Source organism: Lutra lutra, chromosome 3, assembly GCF_902655055.1.
Source record: "Lutra lutra chromosome 3, mLutLut1.2, whole genome shotgun sequence".
Classification (NCBI taxonomy): Eukaryota; Metazoa; Chordata; class Mammalia; order Carnivora; family Mustelidae; genus Lutra; species Lutra lutra.
In genome coordinates this window covers 122,795,740-122,817,665 of record NC_062280.1, presented here as the reverse complement: position 1 = coordinate 122,817,665, position 21,926 = coordinate 122,795,740, and the positions used below count along the sequence as shown (strand labels likewise).

The window sequence follows — 21,926 nt, the reverse complement described above, 5'->3', positions numbered from 1 at the left end:
GTTACCACAGCAGGTTCCGTGAACACCCATCTTCTCATATGGGTACAAGAAAAAAGGGGAAAAAATGAACTTTCATAAATACAATACAGCAGTGGTAGCTAGTGCATCCTGTTGTATATTACACTCCTTATATGCATTTATCTTACAACTGGAGGTTATACCTTTGCACCACCTTCTCTAATTCCTCCCCCCGCCCCAAATTCTGGTAATCACAAGTCTTATCTTTTTCTATGAGTTTAGATTTGTTTTGTTTCTTTAGATTCCATGTGTGTGAGATCATATAATAGGTCTTTCTTTTCTTATTTACTTAGCATGCCTTCAAGGTCTATCCATGTCACAAACGGTAGGATTCCTTCATTTTCTATGGCTGAGTAATATTCCACTTTATGTATATACCACAACCTCTTCATCCATCAGTGGACACTTGGGCTATTTCCACGTCTTGGTGGTTGTAAACACTGCTGCTATGAACATGGTGGTGGAGATATCCTTTTAAGTTAGTGTTTTTATTTCCTTTGGATATAGTCCCAAAAGTTGAACTGCTGAATCATAGGGGTAGTTCTATTTAATTTTTTGAGGAAACTCCATACCTGTTCCCATAGTGCCTGCACCAGTTTAGAGTCCCACCAAGAGGGTTCCCTTTTCTATCAATGCCAGCTTTTGTTATCTCTTACCTTTTTGATGATGACTATCCAAACCAGGTGTGACATGATAGGACCTTATGGTTTTAATTTGCATTTCTCTAATGACCAGTGATGTTGGGCATCTTTCATGTACCTGTTGGTTTTTCATGTATCTTCTTTGGATAAACATCTATTCATGTATTTTGCCCATTTTTTAACTGGTTATTTTTTTTTTGCCATTGAGCTATATGAGTTCTTTATATAGATTACATATTAGCCCCCTATCAGTTATATGGTTTGCAAATATTTTTCCCATTCCAAAGGTTCTCTTTGCACTTTATTTGGTGGTTTCTTTTGCTGGGCAGAAGCTTTTTAGTTGGATATAGTCTCCCTTTTTATTTTGTTGCTCTTGCTTTAGATGTCACATCCAAAAAATCATCATCAAAACCCATGTCAAGGAGCTTTGTCCCTATGTTTTCTTCCAGGAGTTCCATGGCTTCGAGTCTTATGTTTTAGTCTTTAACCTATTTCAAATTAATTTCTGTAAGTGGTGTAAAAAGAGGGGTCCAGTTTCATTTTTTTACATATGAAAGTCCAATTACCCCAGCACCACTTATTGAAGAGACTGTCTTTTCTCCCTTGAGGATTTAATTTGTGTTGAATCTATAGATGCTCACATTGTTGCTTCCGCCTGGGACATCCACATGGTCTCTCTATACCTAAACGGCCCTTCCCATCTTATTCTCCCATTCAAACCTATATCTTCCATTAAGTTTGATCAAATCACAAAGATTCTTCTTCCTCCAAGCCCAAGGCTGGTGTTTACAACCACCTTATACAGTCTCTGCTTTGTTTGGTATTTTATTTATCTATTCCCAGAATAGATTCTGGGAACATTAAGAATGCTCACTTAAACTTTGCATGTTCCTACCACATAGCAGATAATCAATGAACAATGAAATAATCCAAAGGCATAAATTGAGAAGCTGAAGGGGCAAAATGAACCATTTGCCTTTTGGCTGCTTGAAGATTTATCCATAAGAGTAAACCTGCTTGACTTCTTACTTGCCTTCTGAAAACAACTCTTAAATGAAATATATTGTAGCAAAGTTATCTAGCAGGTTTCAAATACACAAATTAGAAGCACCAAAATAGAAGAGCCAAGGGTCTTCTTTTGCATATTAAATATACATATTTAAAAAGTATATGAAAACCATTTTTAAGACAGTCCAAAAAAGAGTCTGACCTTTGAAGTGATATCTGCTAGAGCCTGCTAGAAAATGTGCTTGCATGGAGCCCCTACTCACTTATGTAGCACTTTGAGGTATAGGATATCACTGTGAAATTTTGCCAGACAGAAGAAACTAGCTCAAATCAAGCTTATTAAAGTGTAGGGTATGACTCACAAATTGAGACCAATTAAATGTAATAAAGAAATGAACACTACAATGTTTATATGCAAACTGTTAAATTTGAGTACAGGCAGAACATGTGAGTAAATTGAGAGTGAGTAAAGGTCACTACTAAAAATTATGTTAGATTTATTTTAAATTAACATAGGAAAACTATCACTTTATGGCCCATAAAAAGAAATTTTGCCTATATTTGATGTATATATGTAATGTTATTAATTTCATAGTTAAAATTTCAGAAACAGAAAAAAAAAGTGTAGGGTATAGAAAATATACCATACTCATGCACATGATAAGCTCATGGTACAAAGTTCTTTTCATTGCAATTTAGAGGACAAATTCAAACAGAGCACCATGCATTCCTTTATGGTGCACTGCCCATTGAAATAAAGCAAACAACATTATCATAAAGGAAACATGAAAATCATATACTCTAAGACTAGAAAGCATCTTATAATGTAGTCTGACTAAAACATTTGAACCCCAGATTCTATCTGTATGAAACAGACACACATACACTGTTGGCAGATGACCTGATCTTTGTGTGAATATTTCCCACTTGAGTCCATTACTAAGTATGTCTCTGAAATACCATAAAAGTAGATGGTTGGAGCAGAAAGAGATCCCATTTATATGAGAAAACCAAAGATAAGAGGGGGAAGGAAAGTATACTAACTTTTATTCTAGTCGAAATAGAAAAGTGAGTCTAAAATATTTTCAGACTCAAATAGAATGAGCATAGTCAATAATAGTCAATAATTCAGAGAAACTGACATTCACATAAGAGATGGCTACTGTGTAGTAGTAAAATAATTATCTTGATATACAACCTGATGTGTCCTGTTACAGATGTTAACACATAAAAGTACAATCAGCTAAAAGCAGCACCCATCAAAATCATCCTACTGGAAGAGGATGCATACAACTTAAGGATGCATACAAATCACCTGGGGGGGTCTTGTTAAAATATATTAGTCAGGGTCTCCAGAGAAACAGAACCAACAGGAATGTATATACAGAGAGAGAATCATTTTAAGGAATTGATTTACACATTTGTGGAGTCTTGCCAAGTCTAAAATCTGCAGAGTGGGCTGGCAGACTGGAGACCCAGGAGAAGATCTCATGTTGTCCTTCGAGTCTGAAGGCTATCAGATGGCAGAATTCCTTCTTGTCCAGGAAGGTCAGACTTTGTTCTATTCAGGCTTTTAACTGACTGAATGAGGCCCACCCACAGTAGAGGGTCATCTGCTGCATCCAAACTCTACCAATTTAAACATTCATCTCATTCAAAAATACCTTCACAGAAACACCTACAATAATGTTTGACCAAACATCTGGGCCCTATGGCCCAGTCAGGTTGCACATGAAATTAACCAGTATGTGCCTATTCTGATTCAGTGGGTCTAGAGTGGGCCTGAGATTTTGATTCAATTTCTAAAGAGTTCCAAGTGAGATCAATGCTGCTGATCCAAGGACCACAGTCTGACCAGCAACACCCTTGAACAGGTAGATTTGTTCAAATCTCCTACATGAAGTCAATCCAGCTGAACACAGTAAGACATAAAAGGAACACAGTAAGACATAAAAAGGAAAGAAACATTTACCATCCACTGTAGCAGGGGAAAGAACAATCCACAGGGTGAAATGGGTCAGTGAAGGGGCTTCCCAACAGAAGAGTTTGTTCACCCAGGTGAAGGAGTCACCCCCAAAAGATTCCCACTCAGACCACATGTGTCAGCACTCTTGCCAGGAAGGCTGTTCACAGCAAGGACAGGACCTGGCTGCAAGTGGTTCCAGGTATTTAGCGCATCTTAGAACCTAGCGGATAGGGACAAATGACCAGGGGAAAAACAAGGGTTTCCTGTGGTTTACTCAGATTCTGTCTAAACATGTCAGACTGATGTTACCTGAAATAGGGTGGCATGAATAAGAAGTCTGTCAAAAATCCAACAAGCCTTCCTTCAACAGATATTTGCTGAGCCCTATCTATGTACCAGGCACTGTGCCAGGCACCGCAGGGAACCAACTGGTCGAGGATGCAGACCCTCAAGGGAATTACATTCTAGAGGAAAAATCAGCCTGAAAAAAATATACAACAGGATACATGTGATAAATACTGTGGAGGCAAATCAATCAGGGAAGGAGGATGCAGAGGGGGACATGGGTGGAAGGCAGCGGAAGGGGCACAATTCTCTGTGGCATGATCAGGGAATGTTTCACTGAGAAGGTGATGGGTGTGCTGAGCCTGGAAGAGATGAACTGGCAAGAACGTCTGCCCGGGGACACAGGGAAAGAGAGTGAAAGAATAGCAACCACAAATTGCTGCATGGGAGAGCTTGTGTTGCTCCTTGGGAGGGGCAGGAAGGGGCCAACGTGGGCGGAGCCACGTGGAGAAGCATGGAGAGACCAGCATGACCACATGCTGGCCTTTTTTTCTCAGGAACAGGAAACCTCTGGATTCTAAGACAACAAGATCTGACAACAACAGCAACCTGGGAACCCCATCCCCTGGGGAAATGTGGCTGGGGGGCGGGATAGAACTCAGTTATGTGTATGGTGGGCGCAGTCCTCTTAGACACTCTTAGGATATGGCGAATATGGGAAACAGCTCATACAGAAAATAGGGCCTGGCAGAAAAGTGGGTCTGGGGCTACACCTGCCACAAATCACAAAGCACTGTGCAAATCTGATCTCCAGAATGCAGCACAAACCAAGAACACAGACATGAAGCTCCAGTACGATTTTCTAGCTGTGAGAAAAACCCGAGCTAACAACTGTTCTCCAAAGGCACACCTAAAATGCAGTAAGGGTTCAAAGTGCAACTTCCCCCTATAACAAGCCTCCAGCGCACCCAGGTGGCTCAGTTGGTTAGGTGACTGCCTTCGGCTCAGGTCATGATCCCAGAGTCCTGGGATCGAGTCCCACATCAGGCTCCCAGCTCCATGGGGAGTCTGCTTCTCCCTCTAACCTTCTCCTCTCTCATTCTCTCTCTCTGTCTCTCTCTCTCTCTCTCTCTTTCTCTCAGATAAATAAATAAAATCTTTAAAAAAATAAAATAAAATAAGCCTCCAGAAACCCAGAAATTAAACTAGCTTACCCCTCATCTTTGAAATGAAAAACAGCAAATCCACCTGAGGTACACATACAGCCAAAAGCAAGCATTGTTTCTAGTCTCCTGCATTACACGGACATTACATTCTCTTGATGTGTCCCATGCACAGTAAATGCTCAATACTGACTGAAAGAGAAGAGGGTCATTTTAAATAAGTCCACAGGAGGCTGACTGAGCTAAACCAGTGCTCCATGATCATGTTCTGGAAACCTTCCATTCCACCCAGGTCTTATAAGATGCCATTCACCTTCCTCCTCCCAAAATACTCCCTCAGCAAGGAGCTCTAGATTATTGGAGGTAGACGACAAGAAAACATGGAGTCCTAGGAAAGTTGTTCATATCTACATCAACAGATTAATTCCTTTATCATTTAGTGTATTAAACTAACTCCCAGAAAAGATCAAGAGTGAATGAGACACTAAATGCAAAGGCCAGCAGACCCCCTGCCATTTCTGTTGACAATGGACAACATGGCACAGCTGGGAGTCACCCCAGAGGACATGCCAACGGACAGCAAAGCCTATGGCCCTTTATGGGGAGCCCGGACTCCTGGTGCTTTGCCAACCAACCCTCCCAAATTATATTCTGGGAATCCTCTCCAATATAGAAACTCCTACATATAAACAGGACAGGATCCCTTCACTAGAAATTATCACTTCGTTTGCCTGAACTACTGCAATTTAGCCAGTTACCATCAAAGGTTAAGAAGCTCACTTGACAACAATGATATTTTTACTTTCAACACTTTTCCTATTTTTTAGTCTACAGCTGGGGAAAAATACTGCCCCCCTTATAGCTTATTCCCAGAACGCAGTAACTGGACCTGAACCAGTGCTATTAGTAATCTACTTCTTCATAGCACTTTATTATGGCTTACCTAGACCTCTTCAGCATATTCTTTATAATACACATCTAATGAGAAAAATGAGCTGAGCTCTAATCAATCAACTTATAAATATGCATGTGAACATAACTGCACCAAAGAGAGATTCCCTTTAATTCCTACTAAATCATGTAAGTGTCCTATTCCTATCATATTTTAAAATCTGTTCTAGTTTACATAATGCATTATTCAATAAATAGCTCTGGACACAAAGCATTTATTTCAATACTTCTATGGAAATGTGGACAGGGAAGAAGAGAACAGAGAGACAATAACATTTTGAGCACAAAGCATGCCACCAGGGAAACCTTCCACCTCTTAGACAAGCAGTTCTAAAATGCAAGACACACTGGGTGTTTATGGCTATTATCTTTAAATGTGGCACCTCTGAAAAGCAGGTTTTGTTCAAATGCTTTACAAGAAAACCTGTGAACTTCAGGATATAAAAATCAACTGAAAAGGTATTGTGAGACTCTCATTCGAAGCAAAGCAAAAAAGGAGCATTTCCAAATGAAATTCTGTCTTCAGTAAAAAGAAACAACCAATATTATGCGGATGCCTGACCGAAAGGCCAGCAGGTACCAAAGTCACAAGTGCAGCCCAATCCTACCACTGCCCTGGAAACAGAAAAAGCAAAACAGGTCAAAGTCTATTGCATTTAATTATACCTTTGGTCCTTCACTCAGAATTCAATATATGCTTTCTGAACACAGGGAAATATACCCAGTCAAAAGGTTTAAGGCTGTCCTGGGGGCTGACACACTACAAGTCAAACAAGGTGTGACGGTACTTGGAAACAGAGTCATCAAAATCTCATGCTCCAGGGTGGCTGCCCTCAGACAAGGAGGCAGGGGTACTGCTGGCTGCAAAGGCAGATTGTTCATCAAAAAACCTCACTTCCCAAGCAGACAGAGCCAAGAATTCCATTAATGAGCCAGATCTACTTGGGGTGCTAGCTGAAGCAGACAACATGGGAAACTAGTAAGAGGTGCAGGGTTCACTAGGATAGAATGCACACCAAAAATATCCATTTAGATCTGGATATAAAGCAAAATCTATGAGTCTCCTGTGCTACAGAGTCCAAGAAGTTTATGGATATCAAAACCCCAGGTGAGAGGTATCATTTTTATAATCGCACATAACTGCTAAACCTTATTCAAATGTTTAATTTTCATTCAAGTTTTTCTGCTAGGGTTTCTGCCCTCCCCAGTATGCATGAGGAACAAAGTATACAGCCCAACTTTTCATAAAGTGAACACACCTATGTAGTTATCTACTTGAAATTTCACATAGAGACATGAGGAACATAAGATTTTATCTATGGGTCTCTAATAGCAATAAAGGCCCAATATAAAAAGTACCTGCCCTCTGACTCACAACTGTAAAATGGACACAAACATTTATCATCTTCATCTGCTCAGGAACCATAAATTAGTAAAGAAGAAGGTAAGAACATATAGCCATAGTTTGAAAAATGAGGAATGGAATCATCAGCCAAAGAGATTTGTTTTCCCCCTATTTAGGGGGAACATGTCTCTAAGGCACCTTCTGTATAGGAGCTGCAGTGAGAGAAAATCTCCAGAGAGGACCATCACCTGTGTGAAAGGCCCTGAGCTGAGGGAGAAGATCAGGTCTACTCTCAGAACTGTTTTCTGAGAAGATAAGTCAATCCATTTTTAAGAGAGTAATTCAGTTCTAGTAAGAAGATCACTGCCTTTGTCAAGACTCTCCAGAGAAAGAGAACCAATAGAATGTGGATGTGGAGAGAAAGTGAGATTATAAATTGTTCATACAATTATAGATTCTGACAAGTCCCAAGATCTGCAGTCAGCAAGGGAGGGGACCGCATGGTTGTTCCAGTCAAAAGTTAGGAAAAAGCATGCTCTCCCAGTTCAAAGTCTGTCAGGCAGGAGAGGTTCCCTCTTACTCACCCTTTTTGCTCTATGCAGGCCTTTGACTGACTGGATGAAAACCACTCACATTGCAGAGGGCAATCTGCTTTACTCTAGGATTCATATGTTAATACAGCCCAAAAGCATCCTCACAGAAACACCAGAATAATGTTTGACCAAATATCTGGCCCTCCATGTCATATACATAAAATGAATGATCACCATCACTTATCAGACAGGGCAGAGGCAGGCACATGCCGGTGTGTCAGAGGGGACTGATGACAAGAAAAGAGATGCATTAGCCTACAGAACAGAGGCAGCTCAGGAGGTGGAGACATCAATGATGGAAAAAGAACAGAGGCCAGGAGAGAAAACAAGGGGACCCAAGCCAGGAGATCAGGGTTAAGAGTATGGAGAAACTTCAGGAGATAAAATATAAACGGCTAAAAGCAAAGGATTAAGGAAAGCAGCACTAAGGCACCTGGGTGGCTCAGTCATTAAGCAACTGCATTCAGCTCAGGTCATGATCCCCGGGGTCCCTGCTAGGCCGGAAGCCTATTTCTTCCTCTCCCACTCCCCCTGCTTGTGTTCCTGCTCTAGCTGTCTCTCTCTCTCTCTCTGTCAAATAAATAAATTAAATCTTTTTTTTTTTTTTAAAGAAAGAAAAGAAAAGCAACATTATTTTTCTCTCACAAGCCCCTTTCTTCTGGCTGCACAGAAACCTCGCACAGCCAGACTACCTATACCCATGGCCAGAGAGCCAAAGACCAGGCCCTGGGCAAACACTGAAATCTCAAGGAAGACAGAAAAAAATCCTCCACATACTCATATTCAAAGTCCTTCACCTAAAGTCAAGCTTGCTATCTGATACATGCTCACAGAGCTCCCCTCAATCTTCTGTGCTCTTTGGAAAATTACCAGATATGTGCAGAAAGTTCCCATTATGAAAAAGAGATTCAAAAATGAAAATGGGAGGGGGGAGACTAGAGGAAACACAGTGCAGCAAACTTTAAAAAGAATATTTTTTTAAATGCTCACATCCTCAGAGTTATCAGAGGATAATACATTCATATAAAACCAGGATAAGATGCTTTTTTTCTAAAAAAGATTTTATTTATTTATCTGACACAGAGAGACACAAAAAGAGAGGGAACACAAGCAGGGGGAGGGGGAGAGGGAGAAGCAGACTCTCCTCTGAGCAGAGAGCCTGATATGGGGCTCAATCCCAGGACCCTGGGATCATGACCTAAGCGGAAGGCAGACACTTAATGACTGAGCCAACTAGGCACCCCTAAGGTGCTATTTTTAAAATCCAATAGAATAAAAGAGCTATTAGGAATTAGAAGTACAACAATCTAAGATAATCCAATCATCAAAGTAAAAAGTAAAAGTAAACCTCCCCAAAAAGTAGAACAACAACAACAATAACAAAAGATGAAAAGTGGAAACCTAACAATACTGATATGAGAGTCAATATCCAACCATTAAGAGCTCTACAAAAGTTAGGGAAAGAAAATACTTCCTAAAAATATACAAGAATATTCATCAGAATTCTAAGAAGTTTTCTCATTGAAAGGCTTCACCAAGTACAAAACAACAAGAGACTTACACCAAAATTTAAAATTATAGAATGTCAAGTATTTTTTTAAAAAATTGCAATATTAAAAGAACTTATTTATAAAGAGAAAAAAATATCAATGTTGAACTTAACAAACAGCTAAAGCAGTACTTCAGATTTCTATACCTAGCCAAACTATCAGATCATCAAATTTACTTTTCATGTAGGCTTTCTTAGGAAACTGCTTACCGCAAGAAGGCTTCAACAATACTAGATATTGGGCAAGAGGATTTAGCCCCGGCATTAACTTGGAGCGGAGTGCAGGGGGGCGGTGAAGCGCCCCGCCATCTGGCCCGCGCCGCGCCACGGGGGGATGCCCCGGCGCCCCAACGAGCTGCCGCGAAGCCCACCCGGGCCGGGGGCTGCCCGGTGCCCGCGCGCCAGTCCTCTCCAAGCCGCCCAGGGGGCCCAAAAAGTTTGCACTTGTTAGAGGCGACCTCCCGCTTGGCCCGGGGTGGGCGATGCAGGAGGCGCGGGCGGCCCCCTCCCCCGGCCCGCGTCTCCGGGACGGCTGTGGGCGGCCCCCCCCCGGTGGCCGGAGGGCGCCCCAGCCCGGATCTGACGGCCGCGGCGGCGGCGGCCACAGTGGCGAGCGGGAGAGGCGCGCGGAGGAGCAGCGGCTTGCCGCCCTCCGGCCCGCGGCCCCACCCAGCGCCGGCCAGGGCAGGCGGAGCGCCCGCGGGCGGCAGTCCTCGGCCTCCCGGGTCGGTGCTCCGGAAAGCAGCTCCGAGCCGGGGTGTTGTTGCTAATGAGCTCTCTTCCTCCCCTCTTATAATGAAAGACAAGCCAGCCCTCGGGTACCTGGATGGATTGAGAGCCGAAGTGTCAGAAACTTCATAATAAGTTGCTGATGGCTACCAGCCAAGGCTGGAGGGTTGTTTTGCAGTTCTGTTGAGCACATCACACATTTAAGGGCCCTTTAAAGACCTGGATTGATTGGAAGGACAAAAATTAAAAGCAATTGATCCGGCCTCGTGCCAGATCCCTGAGGATTTGCTTCCTATCCCATTTCCACCCACTGTCACAATTCGAGAGCCTGCCTGATTTGATCAGATTCGCCTCTGGGAGAGGTGTAATGCCAAGGTTAGGAGGACGCGAAGTTATGGGCAACTTTCTGATTTGCCCATCAGCAGTCTGAGAAACGCTGGCTCTGAGTTTTCCAAATCGGCCTTTGGGAAGAAACAAGTTCCTCGCTCTTCGCAAGCCGGCACTGCTCCGGTCCCTGGGACATCCAGCCACCGGTGCCTGGTAGATGTGGCACTTCCATGCTGAGGCCGAGAGTCCCGCCTGACCCAGTCACTGCCTCTCCAGGGCCTGTCTGGGCCACGCCCCTGCGGACTGCGCAGCCATGCTGCCCCTGCTCGCACTTTTCCTACACTGCCTCCCACTGGCCTCGGGGGACTACGACATCTGCAAATCCTGGGTGACCACGGACGAGGGCCCCACCTGGGAGTTCTACGCCTGCCAGCCCAAGGTGATGCGGCTGAAGGACTACGTCAAAGTGAAGGTGGAGCCCTCTGGCATCACGTGCGGAGACCCCCCTGAGAGGTTCTGCTCCCACCCTCCAGAATGCCACGCCCGCATTCCCGGTCACTGGGCAGCCGGCCTGCCCTGGATGGTCAGGGAGCTCCGACTCCTGCAGGCACGGCCGGCGGCATGAACCACCAGGGGGCGCCCTAATGGTATCCGGTAGCCTGGCCAGTGCCCAGTGGGTCCCTGCGGAGACTGCTGGACCTGTCCCCACATGCAGCCAATGGGAGTGTGAGCCCTGGAGCGCCCCCCAGGGTGCACGGGGAGGGCACGAAGCAGCCACTGTTTTCGGGGTTCAGGGTGCGGACCCTCCCTCCCGCCAGGCTTCCCGTGTTCCGCAAGACCACCTGAGACATGAATTGTAAATTCCAGCCTGGTGAGGAAGGGGAGTGGGGAGAAGACCAAGATAAATGAATAAATAAAAACCTATTGGCTCTAAAAAAAAAAAAATAAATACTAGACATTAATCAATAAGTAAAACACACACAGTATACCCCCCCAAAAAAACCAAAAAAATGAAAAACAGGGACTTCAACTCTACAAAAGAGCAAGACCGTTCTAGCATGATTGCTTTATAACACATCCACACAACAGCCACTTTACCTTGGAAGGATGTCTCTAGGGCAAAAAAAATAGAACTGAGACACTATTTTGAGAGATTTCTTTTAAATAGAGAAAGGTTGATAACAGGTGTGATCTGAGGGGAAAAACAAGGATATGAGAAAAAATGTTCTGGTAGAAAAATGAGGCAGAAAAAGCAAGTTACACTAGGAAAGAAACAAACATGATATACCATGTCAGTACCTGGCACCAAAGTCAAGAAATTGAATCTTCACCTATAAGAGAATTCAGAAAGATTTCTTTTTTTTTTTTAAAGATTTTTATTTATTTATTTATTTGACAGAGAGAGATCACAAGTAGACGGAGAGGCAGGCAGAGAGAGAGAGAGGGAAGCAGGCACCCCGCTGAGCAGAGAGCCCGATGCGGGACTCGATCCCAGGACCCCGAGATCACGACCTGAGCCGAAGGCAGCGGCTTAATCCACTGAGCCACCCAGGTGCCCCTCAGAAAGATCATTTCTAAACCTCATTTAGAAATATGATAGAAACCACAAAAGAATTAAACACAGAATGAGTTCAAAGTGGTAGAACAGAATGAAAATGGGAAAGATGGGGAGGGAGGCTACTGATTTTCATGACAAACTTCCATACTATTTCAACTTTAAACAACTCACATGAATTACTTCAATAATAACTTAATATTTTAAATTAAAATTAGTAAGATCCAGATGTAACTGTCAAGGGACCACCAGTTCTTCTATTTTTAGCTAATTTCAGGAATTGACATATATAAGGAGCTGTTTATTAGAACATGAAATTAGGCTAAAGACCTAATTTATTCTTTTTTTTTAATTTTATTTTTTATAAACATATATTAAGACCTAATTTATTCTTACACTGCTTCCCACCACAAATGTTGTAGTAACCACTCATATCTGATATTAATCCCTACAGTCACTTCCTTCTGCCAGCAACAACTGGGCGTAATGTTAAAACAAGGAAATTCTAATCGACCCAACTTGAATTTAACCAGAAACAAACATCAGTATGACACTCAAAGTATAATACTTTTACAAAGTCGTTTCTTTGGGAAGAGCAATCTGGCTTTCAGCACGAGAGTCTTTACCCTGTAACTCGGCCCACAGGAAAAATGAGAGTAAAGTTCCTTCCCCTTAAATAGAAATCACTTTACAGTGAAGAGTATTAGCTTTTTAAGTTCTCTTGCTTCCTTTAATCCCCTGCCAAATTCCTAGAACATCTTTCTTTCCCCTTTTCATCAAACCACATCCTTTTCCACTTCTGAGCCAACAGCCCAAGGGGTCATCTTCTCTAGCAAGCTTTTCCCTAATATTTCTACCCAATGCATAATCTATAATACAGCATTTCAACACTCAGTCTCTCTCCTGCAGGAGAGAGAGAAAGCAGGAGCAGGGGTGGGGGGCGAGCAGAAAGAGAAAGCCATTTCTTCTCCTCTTACACACATAGGCACAGAGCTCTGGAGGGCCACATCAAATATTTATTCTCTTAACCACCTCTATGAGGCTTGTAGACAGAGCTCACCACGCACCTAGACTAACAGCATGGCACCCCCTGCTGGCCAGGCATCATAGCAATGTTTTCTGCAATGAAAATACTGGAGTGACACCTCGGGGCCAGAAGAAAAGTTCTTCAGTAATTTTCTAAGGCAAATCATCAGAGAAGCAATGTTTAAGAAGAATTTTAAAGCTGTATTTAATTTTAACAATTCGTTCTGGTATATTCACTTGTGGACATTTAATGTAAAAACACAATGCATATAGTGGTGCCTGGTGGCTCAGGTTGAATAGCTGGCTCTTGATTTCAGACCATGATCTCATGGGTCATGGGATTGAGCCCTGAGCCAGCTCTGTGCTCAGTGGGGAGTCAGCTTGAAGATTCTTTTCCCCCAACCTCAAATAAATAAATACATCTTTAACACACACACACACACATCCTACACTATAGTTCATTCCTAAGTAATCATAAAACGTTTTCTTGTCTTTTCATTTGGTTTACTCATTATATATCCACAGTTAGATCCAGGCTTCGTGGGGCCTGGATATGATTTGTATATAACATGCATACAATTTGAGGGTCACATCTTAAGAAAAATACGAAAACAAAATAGAATACTTATTTAGAATGAGGGGAGAAATCACAACATAATTCATAAAACCTGAAATACACTACATTGCAACTTCCAGAAAACAGAGTATTTTTATTATCTACCTGATATTCTACAATACTTTCTCCCTTGTATTTCTTTATTTCATTTTCTTAGACCACTTTGCTTACAGGACAATTTTGTAATAGTTTTTATAGAAAGATAATTCATTTCTTCCTCTATGGTTGAGAAGTCATTTTTTAATGATCCTTTGATAATGTTTCTTTCCACTTCACTATTTGTGAACAGCAATAATGTCACAAAATGTTTATGATTGTTGTCAAATTCAGAGAAACTTTACTAAATTTCATTTATGAATGAAACTTAAAATCTGGAAAATTTTTCTACAGACTCGATTCTGGCCCCAAACATTTCAAACATTGTTCCTGCAAGATGACCCACACACTTTGGTGTAATTCTGATCCTTCTAATTCTACACTGTCCTCCCACAACCCCAGGTGAGGTGGTGGCAGTAAGAGCATTTCTGATACTTACTCCTATGTGGGGACATTAAATAATTCATTCACAAAAGTGACTGCACGCCACATAAATCTATCTCTAAACCAACCAAAATGTTATTTCCTACTTTTCTTTCCCCAGATCCCTACAATTCCACTCCAATGCCATCTAATGAAAGAGGAAATGTCATAAAGGGTGAAGTCTGACTGAAAAGAGACAGTGGTCTTACCTTATTAGAGTTCAAATCTATTTCTTATACAAAAATCACTGGCCATGTAAACATATGGTTGCCTCCCTCTCTGGGCCTGGGAATGTCCTGAAGCTTAAGTTCCATTAGCTTCAAATAAATCTGACTCTGTGGATATATACATAACCCAATACAAACATGTAAGCAATCTAAACATGGTTATTTAAATAACAACCTATATACCCTTCCATAATTTTCTCCAAGTTTATAAACTCCTACACAGATATGCATTATATCCACACATATACAGTTGCCCATGTTTCACAAAAATGGGACAAGATGCTGTTTTCTGAATTTTGCTTTTCTCAACACTGAAAAATCCCTGCAAGTCAAGGATACGGCTCTAATTCTTTTTTTCTTTTTAAGATTTTATTTATTTATTTGACAGAGACAGAGAGATCACAAGTAGTCAGAGAGGCAGGCAGAGAGAGAGGAGGAAGCAGGCTCCCTGCTGAGCAGAGATCCCGATGCGGGGCTCGATCCCAGGACCCTGAGATCATGACCCGAGCTGAAGACAGAGGCTTTAATCCACTGAGCCACCCAGGTGCCCCCCCCCTTTTTTTTTAGTTTATTTATTTATTTGAGAGAGTGAGAGATTATGGGGCGGTAGAGGGGCAGAGGGAGAGAGAAAAAGAATCCCAGGCTGACTCTGTGTGGAGTCTGGAGCCAGACACAGAGCTTGAGCCCACAACCTGAGACCACGACTGGAGCCAAAACCAAGAGTCAGGTACTTAACCAACTGAACCACCCAGGCATCCCGGCTCTGATTCATTTGTAATGACTATATAATATTCTTCAATTTACTTAATCATTCTATGATGAGCATTTACTTTATTTCCCAGCTTTCATGCCCTAAAATATGTCATGGCAAATAACCATGTTCACATACCCATGATTGTCGCTGAGTTTACTACTATAAGATTACCTTAAGTGAGATTAAGAATCTAAGGATCACATAGCTTTTAAAATTAACCAAAGCCCACACTTAAGATTTCCTAAGTTGCTACCTAATCTGCTTTTTCTGTTCCAAGAGGATCATAAATTTTCAATTTTAATAGATAAAAAATTCTTTCCCAAAAGCATTTTAAAAGTTCACATTTCTATCAGCAATATACAGGAATATTCTTTATCTTCATATCCCTGCCAATAACAGGTATCAACAGTCAATTTTACAGCATTCAGACTTCTGTCAAGTAACCTATCACTGTTAGATTTATGTGCATTTCCTCAAATTATAACAAAGTTGAATATATTTTCATACATTTGTGGGCCACATGGCTTTGGTCCATTATCACTTCCTTAAATACTTGGTCGATTTTCCTAGTCGTTTGGTGATCGTTTCAGTGCACACTTGTAATAATCCTTGGTATAAATTAACTCTCATTTACATAAAATAGATTTCTAGACCACTCATTTTTATAGTGAGTTATTTTAATGGTATTTCTGACTCACAAAGAAGTACTAGACAATGCAAATGTTTGTAAAAATTTATAGCACCTTGGTTTAGTATTAAGAAATTCTTCCAGGAAAAAAGAAAAAGAAAGAAATCCTTCCTCATCCTTCCACTGCATACATGTAGTCTCCAAGATTCTCTTTATAGATAGTTTTAATATCAGCCTTTAATTTTTGCAATCAGAATTTATTTTTCCATATGATGCGGGAAGGAGCTCACTATTGTCTTTATCCTGACAGACAGGCATATTATTCAATAAATGACACCAGCACAATTATTCCATGCCATCTAATGGAAATAGCACTTTGTGCTACATTGTTGTGTATTTAGTTCCGGGGGTCTCTTTATCAGTTCCCATGCCAGTACCGTTTTGATTCACAGTAGTCTTGTATATGCTCTGACATTTTCAAAGGTAACTCCTCCCCTGATATTCTTCTTCTCCAAAACTGTCTTTTTCTCCATGGGAAACTAACACCACAAACAGAAATGCATTAGGAAAGATGCAAAAGGAGGAGCATTAGTTTTCCTATATGTTTTTAAAAACGGCCATTGCAGATTTGAACATGATCACTTGATGAAATAATACAGAGAAAGTGGCTCCATCTTAAGTGCCTCTAATGATTTTTTTCAAGTCATACACGTATGTGCTTTATGCGAGAGCATAAATTCCCAGATGCGGATTGGGCTTCCTGATCTGTTTAAGTCATTATTTTAGGAATTTATACCTGCATTTTTCCGGAATTTTCTTGCATGATTAACAATTCCAATTAGTAGTAATATTTTGGGCGATGGACATTGTTATGAGCGAGTGGCAAAAGAGTCACATGATTGTTGTAATAAAACAAAAAGTCAGTCTAAGACTGAGCCACAATATTTATACAATATTATGGCCAATTTCTGAGTCTTGCCAATTTTCAAGTGTAAAGCACATTATATGCCATTACTAAGAGAATCCTTTTTATTGAAAGCCAAGGAGATTGTAAGGACAACTACCAAAAGGTTTGAAAGGCAAACATGAATGCATGTGAATTCTCAGAAAAGGAGCAGATGCTTTAGTTGGAATAAAAAACATTCCTAGTTAGAAACTGAATTCTGCTTCTTGTAGGAAAATTCATCTAAAGCCACCTAAGGCACCTGAGGGAGAGGGGGTGTTTTCCTCTTGGAGCAGAAATTCCAGAGGTAGGCAATCCAGTGCTGATGCAGAGCTCCACAAGTGTCAACATCCTGGGTGTGCTCTCACATTGTGAAACACAATCGTCACAAAACAGCTGCTCACCCTCTAGGTTCACAGTTGTCTTCCACACAGGAGAAAGGCTCTGCCCCTATGTTGAGAAGTGGAATGTCCCTGGATCCCCTCAGCCCATGGCTCATTGGCCAGAGACGCATCTCACGACCATTCCCACTTCCAAGTATTTATACACACCTGGAATAAAACTGGTGGGTGGTATCCATCTTAATACCATTTTCTGAGGTAAGCAAATGTCTGAGACATTTCGTGGCCTCTTGGGTTTATGAACAGTAGGTTGGCCACGTGGCACAGGCCCCCAGTCCATGCTCAATAAGGAAGTCAGCAGGGACTGAGATTTGGAATTGAACTGACACTATTCAATATATTGATCAGATTAGGAAAGAGTAGACATGTTAGTGGTTTGTGTTTGGGGCATGCCAAAAATCATATGCCCATTAAATTATCCATACAATGAACTCAGGGGTGAAAAAACATGTCAGATCCCCTCAAATGAGCACGGAACTAGAAAAATAACCAGTTTTCAGTGATGAAAGCAAGAAAAGCTCCAGACATCATAATTAGGTATTATCTACAATAAACACAAAATCAGGGTTTAAAAAAAGCTAAACGCCATTGTCCTTCATATTGAAAAGTCAGCAGGCATTTTTTGGATCTTGTTTCCTCTGAATACTAAAGGAGAAAAAGGCCCAGGCAGAGAGGATGAAAAGCTGATTTCCAATCCCAGCTCCAGCTAGTGGAAGGCACCTGACCTTTCTACACCTGTGAGACTACTTCTTCTCCTTTCTATGTGCCAGGTCTTAGAATTATAAACTAGCCATACCTTTCTAAGAAAAGAAAGAACACCTCTGGAGGAGAACAGAAAGAAAAATAAGAGTATGTCTGATATTAATAACAATACCTTGCTATTATATGATGTTGTATATAGTATATAGAATAATAATATCAAGATCTGATGGAAGCCGGCTGGCACCAGCTCTGCAAAGGACATAAATGGACAGGCTCTCATCATGAATAAGGCTTATCAGACCTAAGGAGCTAAGAGCCAGAAAATCACATACTGCACACAAAGTATCGCTAGATTAGATATACTGAAAGCAAGAAATATAAAGAACTGAGAATTAACTAAAGGAGTAAAATATTCACAGTAGGTTGTATTTTAAGAACTCTGAGGTACAATCACATGTGTGAGAGTGTCTTTGACACACGTCACCAGCTATACTATGCAAAGTGGTTTTACTATTCAGACTTTATAACTCACCCCAGACATTAAGGTTATGTAGTGGAAACCAAGGAAGGAAACAAGGATCTTACGAGGGAAAATAAATCAAGGCAGTGTATGTGGCTTTGACAAAAGAAACTGAAAGAAAGAAGAAAAGGTGTATGACAATAGGTCTCTTAAAACAGATAAGATACAGACAGCCATTTCCAGTGATGAGAAAATAATGGTGATCCAGAAAAAGGAGAAAAATTCTGGCTAATACACCTATAGAAAATGAGTCTTATCATCTACAAGTTTGAGACCAGGGGCCAAAGCAGACAGTCTCAGACACATTCAATCCAATCATCCTAAAACTGACACACACTGTTCTTGGCAAAGTGAATGCCACCAGGATATTACCCCACATAGGGGAAGAGAGAGAAGCATCTATAATAACTAACCAGCAATCCTCATTCACAGTGCCATTCTGAGAACACAGGCCAAGGTTAATAGTTTTGGATGGCCTCACGGCTGCCAACCCACACAAAGATCTTACAAGTCATGACAATAGCTGAATTTCTGAGCATGTACTTACTAACAAGAGGTTATAAATTATATGTGGTCTTTCCCATCACATTACAAAGTGACAGTCTGATTATCACATATTTTTTTAAAAAGGAAAACAAAATTTGCTCTTAATGAATAATACCCCATAACTACAACTTCAAAAAAAAAAAAAAAAAGAATGAAAGAAGAGAAAAAAAGAAAACCCATATGGAAAAGATACCAGTTGAAGAATTTTTTTTTAAAGATTTTATTTATTTATTTGACGGAAAGAGAGAGCACACACGCACAAGCTGGGGGAGTGGCAGAGGGAGAGGGAGAAGCAGGCTCCCTACAAGTAAGACGCGGGGTTCCATCCCAGGACCCTGGGATCATGACCTAAGCTGAAGGCAGATGCTTAATCAACTGAGCCACCCAGGTGCCCCAAAGAAGAATTTTAGAAGAGTTTATTAAAATAAAAATTAAAATCAAAAGAATTTAAAATATCACCAATTCAGTCTTGCCCTTTCAAAATCCTACACCAATCTTTGAAAAATTCTATACCAAGAATGCATCCTCATACCTTTCATATACACGATACTGAATAATGACAATATTCAGTCCAAAATTGACTGGGGGAGGTGGTTAGACACACAAAAAGTACCACTGAACAACATTCCATTGGCAGGAAGCAGAGGAAAGTGACCACAGATCCCCAAGAGAAGCTTCTAGCATGCTTTCCAGTATAGAGGATACCTGTGTGCACTATGGAGTCATCTGCTCTTAAAGCATAACAAATCAGGATCTCAATATCTTATCTGAGAAAATTTTCTTAAAAGATCTACACAGCTTGTTTGGCCTTGAGCTATCCTACTGTGCCCAGCATGCACACACCTGCTCATCTTCATGCCGATATTTTCTGAACACTTGCATGGCTACACGGCGCCCTAAACTAGTTAAGTATTCAGACTCCATTCTTGTGGGCTTGTTTTTCTTTTTCTTTTTCTTTTTTTTTGGGGGGGGGGGGCTTGTTTTTCTAACCTGAGGTCTTTAACTTCCTTCAAAATATACTGTATGGCTACCCACTTCAGCATTATAAGGTGAGTGGCAAACATTCAGATGCACAAAGATCCTCAAAACAAGGTAACAAGAGTGTTTCTTTATTTTTCTGACATCTTACTACTTCTAAGAGGAAGTTACTTCTTTCCACTGAGCAAATGAGGCCTTGTCTGGCCCTGCGTGGAAACAGATACTTAGTTCTTATGGATTGTGGTCCGACTGCCTAAAGATAGAATCAATGCTGAGTATTTTATCCAAAAAGCCAACGTCCACCTCAGCTCGACTCTTAGAGCTAGAAAGCTCTTTCTGAATACTCAGTCGTAGTTCATTTGTTATCACCATGCTGACCTCCTTCTCCAACCCTACAGCTGGTAAGATTATTTCCCTTTTTCTTCAGTTTCCTAGCAGGCCACCCCATTGGGATATATCCACCAATTTGACCTCAACCAGTACTGAGTCCAGGAGACTCTTCACGGAGCAACCAGGCAAGGTCTGGTTGAACTGTCACTCAGCCGTCCACACCCGTTTGGGCAAGTATCTTAATCACACAATCTCTGTTTCAACTACAAAGCAAGGTGGGGGTGGAGCTAGACAGCACCTTACATCTCTCTAGCTCTGATACCAGAAAGCAGCTTCTACCCGGACAGAACACAAACCTACATGTGTCGTCCTTGACATGCGAGCCCTGCCTGGACACCTCTGGGATGGTACATCCACCTACCAAAGCAGCCCAGGTCTCACCTCCAAATGCTGAGTCAAATGTTCCTTGAGTAGTCTCTTCCCCAAACTAGTAAACTTAAACCTCACCACTCAGGTTCCTCAACAATGCCTCTTTATGTGGAATGGCCAAAGAGTACCCATGAAACCGTAGGTCTACACCATCAGACTTAACACAGAACTGGTCTAGAGAGTGGCAGATAGATGGTCACACAGGCAATGATAGTACCATGGCCACGATAACCATCTAACACAACACGGTCACAGAGAGAGGGACACCTGAGCCCAGAGGACACACTGGAGTGAGTTAGTCAGTGTTTCAGGCAGAGGAAGGAGCTATCACCAGCTCTTGGGGCTGACTGCCTTCTGAATATTAGAAGAGTTACTACTGGCAGCTTAAGGTTAATTTGTCCTTTATCACCACCACCCCCAAAAATGGCAGAGGAAGGAGTCTAACACAGATATGCCCAACCCCAGACTCTGAATTATTTTTGTTGGATTGTAACCCCCTTCAGGATTTGGATGACAGTAACAGAACTTCCTCAGCAGAAAATGAGCATATGCCCCTTTGCAGCATTTAAGAATTCAGTGTTTGACAGTAAGTTCACTTTGCCAATTACACTAGGAGGATATTACAATGAAGCTCAAAGTCTAAGGTCTTTTCTGGATAAATTAATATAGCCAAATGTCTCCCATCATTTTCTTTTTTCACTCCCAAGCCATGATAGCCTACAGAAAGCCCTCATCATCTCACACCTGCTAATCAATGCTCCAGAATGTATCCCATACAAGGATACCTGACTGCTTTCTGGCATACCACATGTCATATCCCAAAACAACCCATGGTCCAAATAACCACCAGTATTTGAAAGATATTAAAGGGCTTTGCTTTTGAGCAGTAGGGTCTGGAAGCCATGTCAGGGGCATGAGGTCTAGGCTTGCACTGCTGACAAACTCATAATGCTCCCCAGCTGAGAACTAAAGGGAGCCAACATCCTGTGTCCAGGCAGGTCTTTCTACATTATCTCTCTCCATTGCGAGACCCTGCTTCAGACATGCTTCTCACCCCTTTCTCCTGAACTCACCATGCTCATTTCTCTTCTCTTCTCTTCTCTTCTCCTTCCATCATGCTTCCCTCTGAAACCCTTGGCTCTTCTACCCATCCTTCAGGATGACTCCTCAGAGCCCA

General features: G+C 41.6%; 1 protein-coding gene across 1 annotated transcript in view; it reads right to left on the bottom strand.

Annotated features, from left to right (window-relative positions):
• LOC125096200 (phospholipid-transporting ATPase IB-like) overlaps positions 1–21,926 on the bottom strand; it is a 659,532-nt gene that overhangs the window by 514,199 nt on the left and 123,407 nt on the right. The gene's annotated exons all lie outside the window — the stretch shown is intronic.